The sequence below is a fragment of the Pteropus alecto genome, unplaced genomic scaffold, assembly GCF_000325575.1.
Source record: "Pteropus alecto unplaced genomic scaffold, ASM32557v1 scaffold238, whole genome shotgun sequence".
NCBI lineage: Eukaryota > Metazoa > Chordata > Mammalia > Chiroptera > Pteropodidae > Pteropus > Pteropus alecto.
In genome coordinates this window covers 369,577-384,270 of record NW_006442104.1, presented here as the reverse complement: position 1 = coordinate 384,270, position 14,694 = coordinate 369,577, and the positions used below count along the sequence as shown (strand labels likewise).

At 44.2% G+C, this 14,694-nt stretch overlaps 1 pseudogene; it reads left to right on the top strand.

The window, feature by feature from the left end:
* The first annotated feature begins 217 nt into the window (after positions 1–217).
* Positions 218–335, top strand: LOC112469231 (annotated as a pseudogene).
* The last annotated feature ends 14,359 nt before the right edge of the window (positions 336–14,694 follow it).

The window sequence follows — 14,694 nt, the reverse complement described above, 5'->3', positions numbered from 1 at the left end:
AATGTATCGGACACCCTGAGGGCAGACACATGACATCCCCACTCTCTTTTGTATTTGCCCCAGCCCCCAACCCCAGTCTAGGCACACGAGAGCTCAGCAAAGACTCACTGATGGATTAAAAGTGCACTGAGGCCCAGAGAGGCCCAGTGACCTCCCTGAAGTCCCACACAAGTGAATAGGAAATAGCAGAGGGGGATGGTTAAGAGCCTAGGCTTGGGTCTTCGGCCATTCTACCTTGAACAAGCCCCATCCCATCTGATCTTGAAGCTAAGCAGGGTTGGTCCTAGTTAGTACTTGGATGGGAGACCATCTAGGAAGACTGGGTACTGTAGGCATAAAAATAAATAATAAGGGATGATAAGCTGCAAGGTCCTTGCAATCTGTGAAGTCAACTAAGGGTTGCCTTGCCTAAAAAATAAAAAAAAATTAAAAAAATAAAATAAAAAAAGGAAAGCGCTTTGGAAAATAGAAATAAAACACTATGCAAGCGTTTTTTATATGGTTATTGTTCGCTGAAAAATAAATAGCCGGTGAGTTTCAGTCTGGTCTTGCTTGATGATGATGGTCTGTACGTGGGGTCTTGGTTGAAGATGAGAAGTCCTGGTCACGTGGTCTTAAAGGCAAGCTCCAGGCCAGCCCTCCCACCTGCCAGTTCCCTTCTGGGTCAGGTGAGGGTATTCCCGGCCACGCCCACCTCTCTGAGTTTGTCGTGAGGCCCGGATGAGATAATGCACCTTAAACTCCGTTGCGGTGAAAGCGTCTGGGAAAGGTTCTAGAGGCGCCAAACGCACAAAACCGTTTCTGGGGAGCCTGGCGCCTCCTGGAAGGACCGCGTCCTTGGCCCTCGCCTGGGACTTCCCGTCCCAACCCTGCTCTGAGTTTCATTTGATCGATGCCACATCTTCTGGCTGCAAACGAAGCTGCAGGCTAGTTCTGCTGCTGATTTCATCCCGGTGCTGGAGGTGGCCGGAGACCAAGCCTTTCTGCCTGAGGAGTCTGCTGCTGAGTTAAAATGTACCCCATCCACAGCCAGGAGGGGAGAAACCCTATGGCCCCCCTCACTGTCGTCCTCACGGATTCCGCTTCTGGGAAGTTTTTCCTGACCTCTCAGACCAGGCGAGCCCCCTGCCCCTCCACGTTCTCACGCCCGCGCTCATTAACGCTGTAATTTTATCGTGGTTATCATGATAGCAGTGTTTGTGTTTTTTAATCAGTCTCTCTCCTGGACGGTATCTACTCGACCGCGGTTTCCCTCATGCCTAGCATGGTGCCTGGCACATAGACGGTGTCAATAAATATTTGCTGAGCAAGGAAGTGAAAGAATGTTCTGAACTTACTCAGTTTCCTCTGCCTGTGTTGCACCTTCTTACCTTGGTACCTTTGCTCCTGCTGTTTACACAGCCAGGAATGTCCTCTCTCCCCGCCCCTCCCCCACACATGCACACACATACGCCCCTCTGCTGACCAGATAGTGTGCAGCACGCACTGGAAAGCACCTGGGCTTAGCACCGCTGCTGCCTGTCGGTCCTGCTGAGCTGCCGCCACTCAGCTCCTTCATCACCGTGCACTATTCACAGCCCAGCAGACCCATCGCTCAGGACTCACATAAGTACACAGTCCTCGTCATCTTTCAAAGAGAAGGAATGGAATTTATGGAGTCAGGAGCGGGGTGTTTTTATGGCCCTGTTCCAGATGAAGAGCTGGTGGTTCAGAATGGAGAAGAAACCTGTGCATCGTGCCCGGTCCTGTGCTTGCCTCGTGGGTGGGGAGGTGGGCAGATAAAATGACCAGCAAGACAGGACAGACAAAGGCCTTGCGTTGAGGCTCTGCAGACTGACCCTGCAAGAAGCAATGTGCTGTGGCGAGTACCTGCGTGGACCCTGGAGCTGGGCAGACGGGGCTTGAACTTTGAACCTCGAACCTCGGCGCTGCCACTCATCATCCTTGGGATCTTGGGGACTCACCTAGCCTATCAAAACCTCAATGTCCACATACCTAAAAATGAGATAAAAGTAGCCGGCCATGTCCGGGTGGGTGTGGCATGGGGCGCCATGGGCTAAATGCGCGAGCAGTGCCAGCTTCTCTCTGTTGGCGACCTTCGCGTCCCTCCTGAAGAGCTGTGGGCAGTCCCCTCTCCCACCCAAATGGAGGCGGAGGGGCGATTTCCCCAGTGCCCTCCCAGACCTCTGTTCTCCCAGCATCACTCCGCGTGCTCCGCTCTTTTACTCCACGTGCGTCCGCGAGCGCGGCAGGGAGAAATCCCTTGCGTGATCTTCGTTCAGACAAGACACCCGCCTCTGTGTGGGTGTCTCCGTGGAACCGCAGAATGGCTTCTGGGGTTTAATGATCCTCCCTGGGGTAAGGTAGGCCTCTGTCAATAGGTATCAGGGAGCTGTCCCTCGCTGCCTAAGCAGCCACCTGTTGCTCAGAACCCAAGCTTAAGGTCGATGGTGGTCCCAGCGTGGAGATGAGAAGGCGCGGTTTTCGGCATTTGATGAGTAGAGTTATTACTTTGGAAAGGCCGGGGCCAGGGGACTCAAGGCTCGCAGAGAAGAAAACCCCATCGCGATTAAATATTCATTGAATAGTCACGCCATTAGTGTCAGAAAGTGACAGCGATGCCACGTAAAATAAAGCAGATGCAGAGGCTCCAGGAGGTGCCAAGGGAATCCGGCTTCCCCACCGTCCCTGGTCCCCAGCCCTCTCATCGACTGAATATATTTCTCCCTGAGCTAAAAGATTCTTGCTGTCTGAAGCAACTTTTTTTCCAAAGGCTAACTCCTGACTTTTCAAATTATATCTGAGTGACAGCCGCATGCTCTTTGCGTCCCAATAAGCTGAGTTCACAGTACAGAGAGATCGGCGGAGGCACGAGGCAGTGCTGAGGTTTCCTGTGAGCAGAGGGCCTGGGAGGGACCAGATGGTGTGCTGTGGCTTCCACTCTGCCACTGCCCCAGTATAAACTTCCCCCTTGCCGAGGTCACGAGTGGTTTCCTACATGACGTGGCATCCTTTGGCCTTCTCCCAAGTTCTGAGCATATGACTCCATGTCTCAAGCGTTTGGAAATTCTCTTTCCTAAGGCTTCTGGGACAGTGGTTCCACCTGCTTCTTCCCCCAGCTCTCCACGAAGAAGATGTACAGATGGCAAATGTCACTGTCTGGATCTAACTCCACTATCCATGTGGATCCAGAGCATAAAGGGCTCCCAGCATCAGGCCTGAAGTTTTTGTTGTTTTCGCTGTTGGTTTGGTGAACCCACTTGCAGCTTGTCAACAGGGCTGGCCCACTTTGCATCTAGCACTTCCATAATTAGATAATAAATCAGCCTCCGGAGCCTAATGCAGGTCTCTGCTTTGGCGTGAGGCCCCGCATATGATAAAAAAAAAAAAAAGTTTCTGCTTACCTCTTTCAAGCAGGAAAGTGGGCTTGGCTAATCAAAGAGCAGATTCTTCCTGGGGAGAAGTTGCTGTTTGGGTTCTTAGTGAAGTAAGGTCATGAAGTAAGGTCATTTAAGAGAAAGCTGGAATGAGACAGCGCTGGGGTAATGAGACTTACCCCTCTCCCCAACACTTACTTGAAGGCTTAGGCAGAGTTGGGAGGGGTGTTTCTTTCCATGTCACCTGAATGGGGTAAGGTCAAGAAAGAGGAGCCAGGATGTTGGCTTTCCTATGCTTTAACTGCATAGACTAGTGGCCAATGGCAAAGGCAGAAGAATTTGGATCAAGGGCTTCTGCTCCTGGGCTGTTGCCTTGGGCCATGGGACACAATGCCTCAGATGCTTTGATTCATCTTCTCTGTTGACATTCATGAGAGACATATTGGTCTTTTCAGGGCTTCATTCATCAAATAAAAATGATAATATAGCCGACATGAGTTTATTGCTCACCATTTGTCAGACATTGTGCCAATCACTTAACATATGTCATCTTCTTCAGTCCTCATGGCAATGCTATGAGATAGAGACTCTCATGAGTACTGCCTTACAGATGAGGAAACAGGTTTAGAAAGATAGCTTCCCTAGGGTGACAGAGTTATGAGATGATAGAGCTGGGGTCCAGACCTCAAAGTTGGCTGCAAAGCCCATGGGCTCAACCTTAATTTCCTTCCCTTCCCTTCCCTTCCCTTCCCTTCCCTTCCTTCTTTTCTTTCTTTCCATTCTTTATTGTAGTTCTCAGAGAACGGATGAGCCAAAATTAGAGGTACAAGTCTAACCCACAACCTTATACCAATAGTAAGTGTTTTTAGCTTCATTTTACAAATGGTGAAGCTGAACATTTTATGGCCACATTGTGATGAGTGATGCTGGTGGTGTTTCATTTAAGGAATTCCCGTTTGACCACTGAATGCTATTTATACAGAATAGGCATACACATACCTGGAGGCAAAAATCATGAGCGTGGGATTGCTTTTTTGTTTCTTCCTTTGCTTATCTTTCTGCCAAGAAAGATGTAATATAACATTAGTTTATAAGAAAATAGCTGTGCAATGCAAATAGTGCATACTAACGAGTTACAGCTTAAAGATCAAAACATCATCGGTCTGAATCTTGTTGCCCAGCTCTGCTGTTACTCCGAACTTAGTGTCTGAACATTTTCTGACAAATCAAGGAAGGAGAAAGAGCTCCGAAAATGCTGGTTCCTGACACTTTATTTCCGTCTGACATCCATGATAGATTTAATTGGCTTTAGAATTCTTAAAGGACCCACTGAGTATTTTTTACAGTTCACACTACCACCCCATCCTTCAGAGTAGAATCCTATCAATTCAAGATAACGGCGCTTTTAATCTTTTCTGGAGCTTGGTTAGTCCCATCTCTAAATAACAAGTGTTATTAGAGCTTTATAATTACTACTGAATGAGAAATCATTAGATACTTCTTAAAGCCCACGTATAAGGGAGAAAACAATCAAAAGTCATAGAGATGGGGAAAGGTCGTGGTCACACGAATCTAGAAAATGTGAGATCTCATCTTACGTAGAGTTTATGTTCTTAATAACTTTCCTCTCATTTCTAATCTCTTTATGCCTTCATTTGTCTTCCTCGGATTCTACCAATATTTCCTACTTCTTTCCCTGATAAATGCAGATGTAAGAAAATCTCATCCTCTCCATGCATCAGTGGAAGAAGTATCCTTTTGAGTAATGTTGCCTAGTTTTACCCTATCTTTGTTGAAGATATTAGAACAGAGCTACCTGCTGAGATAGAAAATGATGATAATATATATATGTATGCGTGTGTGTGTGTGTGTGTGTGTATATATCTATATATCTATCTACCACCTACATTGTTGAAAGTATGTTATGTATATGAACTTGAATTAAATCTCATAACTCCACGAGACAGGGACTATTATTTATTTATTCAAAGTTATGCAGCTAGTAAATGGTAAAGCTGAGATTTGAAGCTCAGCAACCAATATCCTACTTCGCCTTTCGTTAGATTGGATTGTTGTACTTACAAGCCACCGATGAGCCAGCTCATATTCAGTTACTGAATCTGAGCCTCTGTCACTGTATTTTTTTTTTTGCCACATAGTGTATGTTGTCAAGCACACAGTGTAATAGAGTCCTTCCCTCTTCTTTCTCTGACAGTCTGGTGTCAACACTCCCTAGTTCCAGGAATAGCTCTTGGAATGTTCTTATAGCAGTTGCAAAAAATTCTTTCTCTCTATTCTCCATTGGCTAGCTTCCAAGTCTTAGGTTATGGGTCTGAGAGTCTAAACAGTATGAACCTGAGGGCTAAGACACAATTTAGACTCACAAAAAAAGGCTACTCTTTGGCAGCTGGACTCAGAAAGGAGTAAAGTCATGTTGTCTACATCCCTCTGGATTTTCCTCCTACAGAGAAGATACAGGTATTTATATATCTTTCCCCCAAATCTCAGACAAAAGGCAGCGATATCATTCAAAGCAGAAGCTGAAATCGTTGTGTAGGAGTGCCTCATAAAGAAAAATATGAGTATTGAAGTCAGGCAGACATGATATTTTCCCAGAATTTCATTCTTGCCAAATGTGTTAACTTGGGGCAGTTACCTAGCCTCTTGAGCCCTCAGTTTCCTCACCTGCAAAATAGGATACGATTAGCTTTCTTACGAGGTCATTTAAAGCTTATGTCAGATATCATATATTAAGCACCCAGCTGAGAACTTGGTGTATAATAAGCAGTAAATGTTCCTACCCCTCTCTTTGATGATCTCCACTTCTCTAGTCTTTCTGCACTTAGATCAATAGCCTTTCTCTACTGGTTGGATGCTTGTCCAATAGAAACTGGCTCATGTGAATTAGTGTCTGGATAAATGCATATTGGATTCATCTACTTCTGTGGACATTCCTTACGTGCCGAGGATTGTAGTGAATCCTGGGAGGTGGTGACAGGTGACTGTAAAATGGGAGACGATGTCATCTTGCACACAGAGTTTATTCTTTGATCTGTGTATACATAAGGGAGGTAGAAAAGAATTTTAAAATAATGTGGGAGGAAATGGATGTTAATTGTGTAAATAAGTGATGGCTGTGCTTCCCCCACTTGGAATGCCGCTGCCCCCCATGATGGGGAATTGTGTCTAATTAAACACGAGTCACAGTTTGACTAGTTTTGTCTGTTGACTCCATGCCTACCTTGCCAAATAGATCAGTGTTGTCCAACAAAAATACCATGTGGGACACACATGTAACTTTAGATTTTCTTATAGCCTCATATAACAAAAAATAAAAAGAAAAGATAAAATTAACTTTAGTAATGTATTTAACCCAATATATTAAAAATATTATCAGTTCAACTGATAATTAATGCACAAATTATTAGTGTGATATTTCACATAGTTTTTTCATACAAAGTCTTCAAAATATGGTGTGTATTTTACAACACATCTCTATTTTGACTAGTCACATTTCAAGTGCTCATAATCTCATGTGGCAAGTGGCTCCTGTGTTGGATGGTGAAAAGCTAGTTGGCGAGTTCTTTTTATTCTTCTTCACATCTCCCTTCTATTGATCTTTGTGCCCAGGGCATGCCTTATGTCCACTCGGTATTTAATACTTTTGTCGCATGGATTTGAGTTCCATTTTCATACTTCAGCACAAGCCAGCTTCCCTCTATCTACTTCTCTTGCCACGGCTTATTTGAGTGACGCTCTCTTCATTTCTTGAAGGTTCCCCACGTGCCCTTTCTTGTTGCCCTGAACCACTAGTTGACACCTTCCCATTGCTGGAATCAGTACGAAACTCGTTCACGATACACCAGGTAATTACTCAATGCCGGTGTGGCTTCAGGGTCTCTTGGCAGACTGTCTTTGGTCCTGGACACCCCACTTAATGAGCAGATACTGAAGAGTTGGAACCAGTTGAAAGAAGAACAGCAGAGAGTGATAAAAAGTTGCAGGAGTTGGATTTACGTGAGGAGTTTGGGAAAGATGAGCCTGGTGAGTCTATAGAGAAGAGGTGCCAGGTCAGGTTGTCACAGACACACGAACGGATGTGCTGAGAGGACAGAGACCAATTATTCTCATTAGCCAAGAAGCAGGGGCTTGATCTCTGACAGCACAATTGCGATTATGCGGAAGACAGAATGCAGCTGTTACATAGTAGAGATGAGAAAAGAGCCCGTGGCATCTAACACGCCTCTCTGCAAAATCTACTCTGTCCAATTTCAAACTCCGTGACCTTGAGAAGATGACTTTAATGGTTCTGGGCCTTGGTTTTTCCATCTTTAAAATGGGAATAAAGTTTCAGTCTTCAAGGTTATCTTGAATATTATATGATATAAAATATATAGAGTCCCTAGATTAGTGATGCAAAAATACGACGTTTTCCTTCAGCTCCTTAGTGTTCCATGGGGACACGGACATTGTGTGGTGGTCTGTAGCAGTTAGGGACTCTCAGACCCCAACCACAGAACCCAGTCTCCTGGTTGGGCAGCTTGCAGAACTTGTAGGGAAGGGAGGGTTTCTGAATGTCCTGGCTCATCTCAAGAAATAGCTAAAGCATTTTCAAAATCAGACCACATTTCATTTGTTAAGTGCTCTAAGAACAGGTAAAGAAAGACAGTAGTGAGGAAGTGAATAACGGGAGAAATCAACTCGGGCTGAGAAGGCAAAGGGAGAAAGAAAGGACACTTATCCCAGTTGGTGCCAACTATATGCCAGGCACTTTTTCATATGTTAGCTCTTTAATTCTGCATGGCAGCTAACATTAACTCCTTCTGCCTATTCTTTTTAACAGATGAGAAAACAGACTCAGAGAGGAGATATAACCTGTCCAAGTTATACACAGTCAAAATATGGTAATCAGGATCCAAGTTCTGACACGAGTCTGATGTCCAACCTTTAGTACATGATGCCGTTTCCACTTGGGTTAACAAACGTTGATCAAGTGTCTGCGGTGCACAAGAGACCAGCGGGGAAACTAGAGAGATTTAATCCATTTTAGGAAGGGAATCTTTCTCATTTTCTACCCCCTCTTCTCAACTCTTTGGCTAGCTTTGTAATTCTCATGAAATCAGACTGTCTGGTGTCAGTGCTTCCCAAATGTCTGGGGAGGATACCGCTAATGATATGAGCTTGTGAGAAAGTTATTCTCCTTTTAATTCTTTTTCTGTCCTTCTGGAGAGATCATCAGTGTGGTGTTACTCCTTTAGACCTTTCCAGTCTTTCTAAAGGAAGAAAGAGAGGAGAGCTCAGGAACAGAGCTTAGGGTGAGCAATGAGATCTACCTGGAATTTAATAATACTGTTATACTTACATAATGTTTCTATTTAGGGTAACAGATACTGGTTTTCCATTTATGGTCATACTATGGTCTAGTAATGATACAAGTTTCCTTGTACAGTAAACTATGATAAGTGACTTAATTAAATTTATTCAGTCAATAGTAGTGTGTGAAGTACACAGACCTGCCAAATTTGTAAAGGTACCTCAGAAATGTCTGGTTTGGGAAACACTGATCCAGGCTCCTATTGTTCGTTTATGGCACAGATCTGAGTGCCAGAGAGAAGTTTCTTGTTTGCCTACGAATCCTGCTCAGATTCACATCAGGGTAAAATGCTCATTGCCTTTTCAGAGCTCGTGCTGAGTTATGTTGAGGATATCTCCTTTCCTTTGCCCTTAGATCTCAGGAATTCTAAGAGCAGGCTTTGTGCTCTGAGCTTGGGGGCCAGTGCTGGGCATGAACAGTGCTGGGCGCAGTGGGAAAGGTTACCTCTCACTCAGCCTCATCCACATTCTCTCTTGCCTGAGGGACTGGTTCAGTTGTCCCGCAGAATGGGTTAAGTGACAGCTCTTTTGAACCAATATGCCACTGACTCCTTCAGAGGATGCCATGGGACTTAACCCCTCGGACATCAAATTGATTCAGGGTGGCCTACGTTTAATGTCTGGTTTTAGTTTACTAATGACTTTAGCTTAATTATGAGTGACTTCCAAAATACAAGAATAGTATTGGTTCCATTTGTCTTATAAATGAACGCTTAATTGTGAATATTATTTGGTCAGTTTTCAAATTCTTTTCGATATTTACGGAAAGCTACTTAGGAAATTTAATTATATCTTTCTAGTCTGAGACCTGTGGTTGCTATAATACCTGATATTACCACAGCCTTACAGAGTAAGGGCTGGTAAACTTTTATTCTGAAGGGCGAGATAGTAAATATTTTAGTCTTTGCAGACCATATGGTTTGTGTCATACTATTCAACTGGAGTGTGGTACTGTGGAAGCAACCATACATAATATATAAATGAAAAAGCATGGGCGTGTTACAACAAGTATTTATGAAAACAGATGATGGGTCAGAATTGGCCCATGGGCCATCGTTTGCCAACCCCCATCGACAAGGTATTTATATTTCTACCTTTTCCTCTATGCCACATGCGCGTACAGAACAGACACACAGACACACACACACACACACACACACACACACACTCACACCCTCGGTGACTTTGTTTAGGAAGCAAGATAGCCTAGTGGTTGAGGAGGGCTTGGAATGAAACAAGATCCTTCCTCTGTGTACTATACCCAGTGAGTTCTGAATCATAAAATGGGTAGAAAAATATGCATTTCTTTTAAGACTGGTATAAGAGCTAAATGAGATACAAATGTAACATGCCTGGCATGTGGTACGTACGCAGCTGATATTGTAACTCCAACTTCCATGCACCCCCAACACATAAGGTTTAACTAAAGTGATAGTGTCTCTTCCCTTCCCTGCACCCACCAAGTCCTCGAAGAACAGCTCCCTCCACCCTCACATGAGTCTGGGTCATGCAGATGCAATTTCTTCAGGTGCCCTGTGTGGCTGTTCTTGGCTTTCTGGCCTCCTGGGCTCCTCTGAGTCTTGGGTGTGGAAAAACTCAAGCAGCCTTTTCCAGGAATTCAATGGAAAAGAATTTCTAGGCAGATTGCCTAAAAACAGCACTGTTTTCTTAGAAAGCAGCTGTTGTATCTGCTAAGAGCTGACTGACTGTGTGAGACTATGGCAGTTGCTGTCCTTGAGGACTGACCTAGGGCCTTAGGGCTCCCACGCCTGTGAGTGACAGCACTGCACTTCTCCAGGCCAACACACCACGTCGTGCACGTTCCAGAGATTTGACAACTGTCCAGACAGGGCTTCTGCCTGCTCCCTACAGAGCGGGTCCCCATCAGATCTGCCAATCCAAGACTGAAAACGGTGGAAGAGGAACAGAAGAAGACAGACCTTCAGCAGGTGACTTGGCTCTGTCTCAAGCCCAGCCGCGTTCCAGTCCCACCGTGCTCTGCTGGTACACGGCCCTTGCCAAGCATGCTGTCTTGAAGTCATGGAAAGTTAGAGCTCACACAATCTTTGAAAATACCTTAGTCCGACTCTTTTGTCTTTTACCATAGGAGGCTGAGGCCTAGGGAAGGTGTGACACTTGCCTGAAACCGTGTAGCTGTAATACTGAAGTCTGGTCTCCTAAACTTCTCAGTTTGAGGCCATAGTCACAGTGAGATCTTTGCATTTTAATTTGACAGTTTTCTAAGGACTTAAGTACTGAGTAACCTAGAAAGAACCCTTTCTCTCTTACTTTATAACCTGAGTTATCAACCAGTCCTCAGGTCCATACATATTTATGCATAAGTATTTATATGCGTGTGTATATATACATATAAATACATATATATGCATATATAATTTACTTTATTTATTACAAATAAATGTTGAGCACCTTCTATGTTTCCAGTGCTATAATTTAGGTTCTTGCAATGTGTGTGAGCCTAATTGTGGACATGTGTGCATGTGCATAAGCATGTGCATTGGGGAAGTTCTGGTATGATAGCAAGCAATTCAGTTTGGCCCTCAGGAATTTCTAGTCTCATGGCTTCCGTGGGTCAGAAGCCGGGAAAGGGCTCAGCTGGATAGATCTCATTTGTCTCCCACCGAATCGTAGTCAGATATTGACCAGAGCTTTAATTCTCCAGAAGGCTTAACTGGGGCAGGAGGACCCGCTTCTAAGATGGCACGTCAGTGCTGGCTGTTGGCCGGGGGCCTTAGCGTCTCTCCACGAGGATGCTTAGTGTCTTCATGGCGTGGCAGTTGGCTTTCCTCAAAGTGGGTAGTTCATGAACCCAAGGCAGAAGCTGCAATGCCTTTTGCGACCTAACTTAGGGAGTTTTACATCTTCACTTATGCCATATTTTGTTGGAATAGCCATGAATCAAGGTGGGAGGCAACTGCACAAGAGCATGACTACCAGGAGGTGAGGATCATTGGGGACCATATTGTAGAATGGCCTCCATGTAATCCATGTGGGAAACATGGATAATTATCATTCTGGGTGATGACTCCCATAAAAGAGGAAGTATAAAGCTTAATGGAGCAAAAGATAAGTATAAATAAGCTTCTCTGGGGTTGGGGGAAAGTGACGGCAGTGGTTCTGTTAAAGACTTTTTGGAAAAAAGTAGTATTTAAGCTAAGCCATGATATTTGAACAAGTTGGACAGGCTTGGGAGTGAGAGTGTGGGAAGCGTTCCAGGAAGAGGGAAAAACATTCCTTAGGTTGCAGCTTGAATGACATTTCCTCCAAAACTCTAGTCCCAGGAGATATAGGACAAAAAAGAGACCTAAATAAGTTGGGAAAGTGCAGTGTACTTCAGTTCTTGTGAAAGATTTACAGTTCTCACTGATACATTTAAGGTTTGCGAAATTTTGCCTGAAAGATACTTCTTAACAGTTTAACCCTAAAATTATTTGAACATGGGAAATTTAATGTTCCGTGGAGTACATTTTGGGAAAAGTTGCGTTAGACATCCAAGTCAGTGTTTTCAGTTGCTGCCACATAGTTCCCAATAATTTAGAGGAGAAGGAGAGAAACCATGCTCGTTTCCTTAAGTTTTCTTAGTTGAAGAGTAGGGAGCAGATAATTCATTCATTTATTCACTGTACTAGTGAACACTGTTTTGACTGCAAAAGATGAAATATGATTCAAATAGGCTAAAGCTAAAAATGGGAAATTATTAGCCCACATAATGAAAAGATCCAGGGTAGATGTTTAGGCTCAGCTGTATCCAGGTATCCGAACCAGATCATTAGGAATCTGTGTTGATCTTATTCTCAGCCAGTGTCTCCCTAGCCGATGGCTAAGAAGTCCACTGGTAACTTCAATTTACCGAAACCATGATTACTAGAGCTTGGTAACCATGAGTAAAGGTGATTGATTATTGCAGCAAAAGGCTAATGATGGACATTGATTGTTTTGGCATAGGTCATGGGCAAGGAGTATACACTATCACATATTGACCCGACCTGGGGTAAGTTCCACTTTTTGGAGCCAAGAGGTTTTGGGCAGCCCTACCCCAAACCATTTGGATTTAGAGAGAGGGAGGGAAGAGTGGTTCTTCAAAGGCTGGAGAGAGATTCTTGGAAGAAAAGATCCATTCAGGTAAATAAAAAGAAAAGGTGTCCATTTTCACTCCCACATATTAATTAATCACTTGTTAAATGTCAGTTTCTTGGCTACACACAGAGAAGGCAGAAATTAATGTTGATCCCTCCCTTTAAAGCCCAGTCTCTAGCTGATGACTTCATTTGTGCACTCAGCCTTCCAATTCAAGAGTTCCAACTCACGCCCCAGAGAAGCTACAAATGACCATCCAACTCTCGTATAGACAAAATGACCAGGGTCTCCATTGCAGATGCCAAGAGTCTTTTATAATTATAATGAAGTGTCTTACAAAGACTGTGCCAAAGGCAGAAAGAAGGGGGCTAACTCATTCATTCTAGACCGGGTATCAGAATCATCTGGGGAGATTAAAAAAATACAAATGCCAGGATTCTACCATTATACATCTTCATTTAGTTGACTTAGAGTGGGGTCATTGAACTTGGGTCTTTTTAAAAGTCCCCCAGGCTATTGTGATGTGTAGCCCAGATAGAGAATCATTGCTCTAAAGACTATTAGCTGTTTGTGGGCAGAAGTTGTGTTTTGGTCACCAATGACTCATTAGCACCTAACACAATGCCTGGCATACAGCTAGTGATCAAAAATTATTTTTTGAATAATAAATGAGAGACTTATACTAGCAAGAATCAGTGACACACCTCCTACACCCTGAAAGTAAGGACACGTTTTCTTTGAAGAGAATAATGTACCTTCAAAGTGCAGTGTGTAGGAATCTTGTGAGTTCTCACAGCATCATGGTGAGAAAGGATTTTCCCTTTTCCCCACTTAGCAGGCACTCAATCACAGAGCACACAAATCATTGGCCTCAGGGCCTCAGAGAGGAATAATGATAGGTTTGTGGGGTCTCTGATGCAATTATAAGTAAGCTGATGGAAAGAGATTAAGGCTGCAATTTGGAAACATAAAAAGTTAATAGGGCTAGATGTTTTGGATCTGAATTTGATTTCTGGGACAGCTGACCAGCACTAGAGTCACATTACTTCCGATTCAGAAGTCCTATTTTTATCGATGCTGCCTGAGGCTGCTGTCAGCTGGCCGTACCCTAGCTAACTCTCAGGAGCACCTAGCAACACGTAGGTTATTCCAATTCTTTCTATGGTGGCAGAGGCCACTGCATTGACAATCCCAGGCTCATGAAATGGTGTGTTTAGAATTGGGTTTTTGTTGCATTATTCCTGAAAGGATGGCTATGGGAACTTAGGCCCAATAGCCACAGCAAAAGGTGCTGGTCCCCAAACTGAGTGGACGGGTACTCCTTTTAGCCCCCACTCTGTGGTACTAACTTAGGTCTTGAGGATTAACTATCTCTCCCTTTCCAAGACATTTGTTCTCATGGGCTCTGGAGCCAGGGTGCCTGGTTTGTGCCCCAGCCCCATTCCTATTTATGTGACTTTTGGCAGCTCATTTTACCTCTCTGAGCCTCAGTTTTCTCATCTGTATAAGGTAACAAGATCTACATCCATATCTTAGAATAGTGCTGAGCACATTGTACATGTCCAGATAATCTCGGCTATGTTCTTATCGCTGATTCTTGCACCTGACCACCTACCATGCATGCCCACGTGCCCTTGATGGAGCTTGATCTTGTTCTCCTCTCCAGGCCTTATCTTAGAAGAATTTCTTTGGCTAACTCAGCACACACCTGTGACTCTTGTTAACCTGGCTGCAAGGCATCGAGTCTTTGTGAATGGAGGCCTCTGGATCTGTGTGCTCTACACTGATGCGGCCATTCATGGTAACTCTGCTCTGTTTCCCGCCTTATAAGCTGATGTCTCACGCT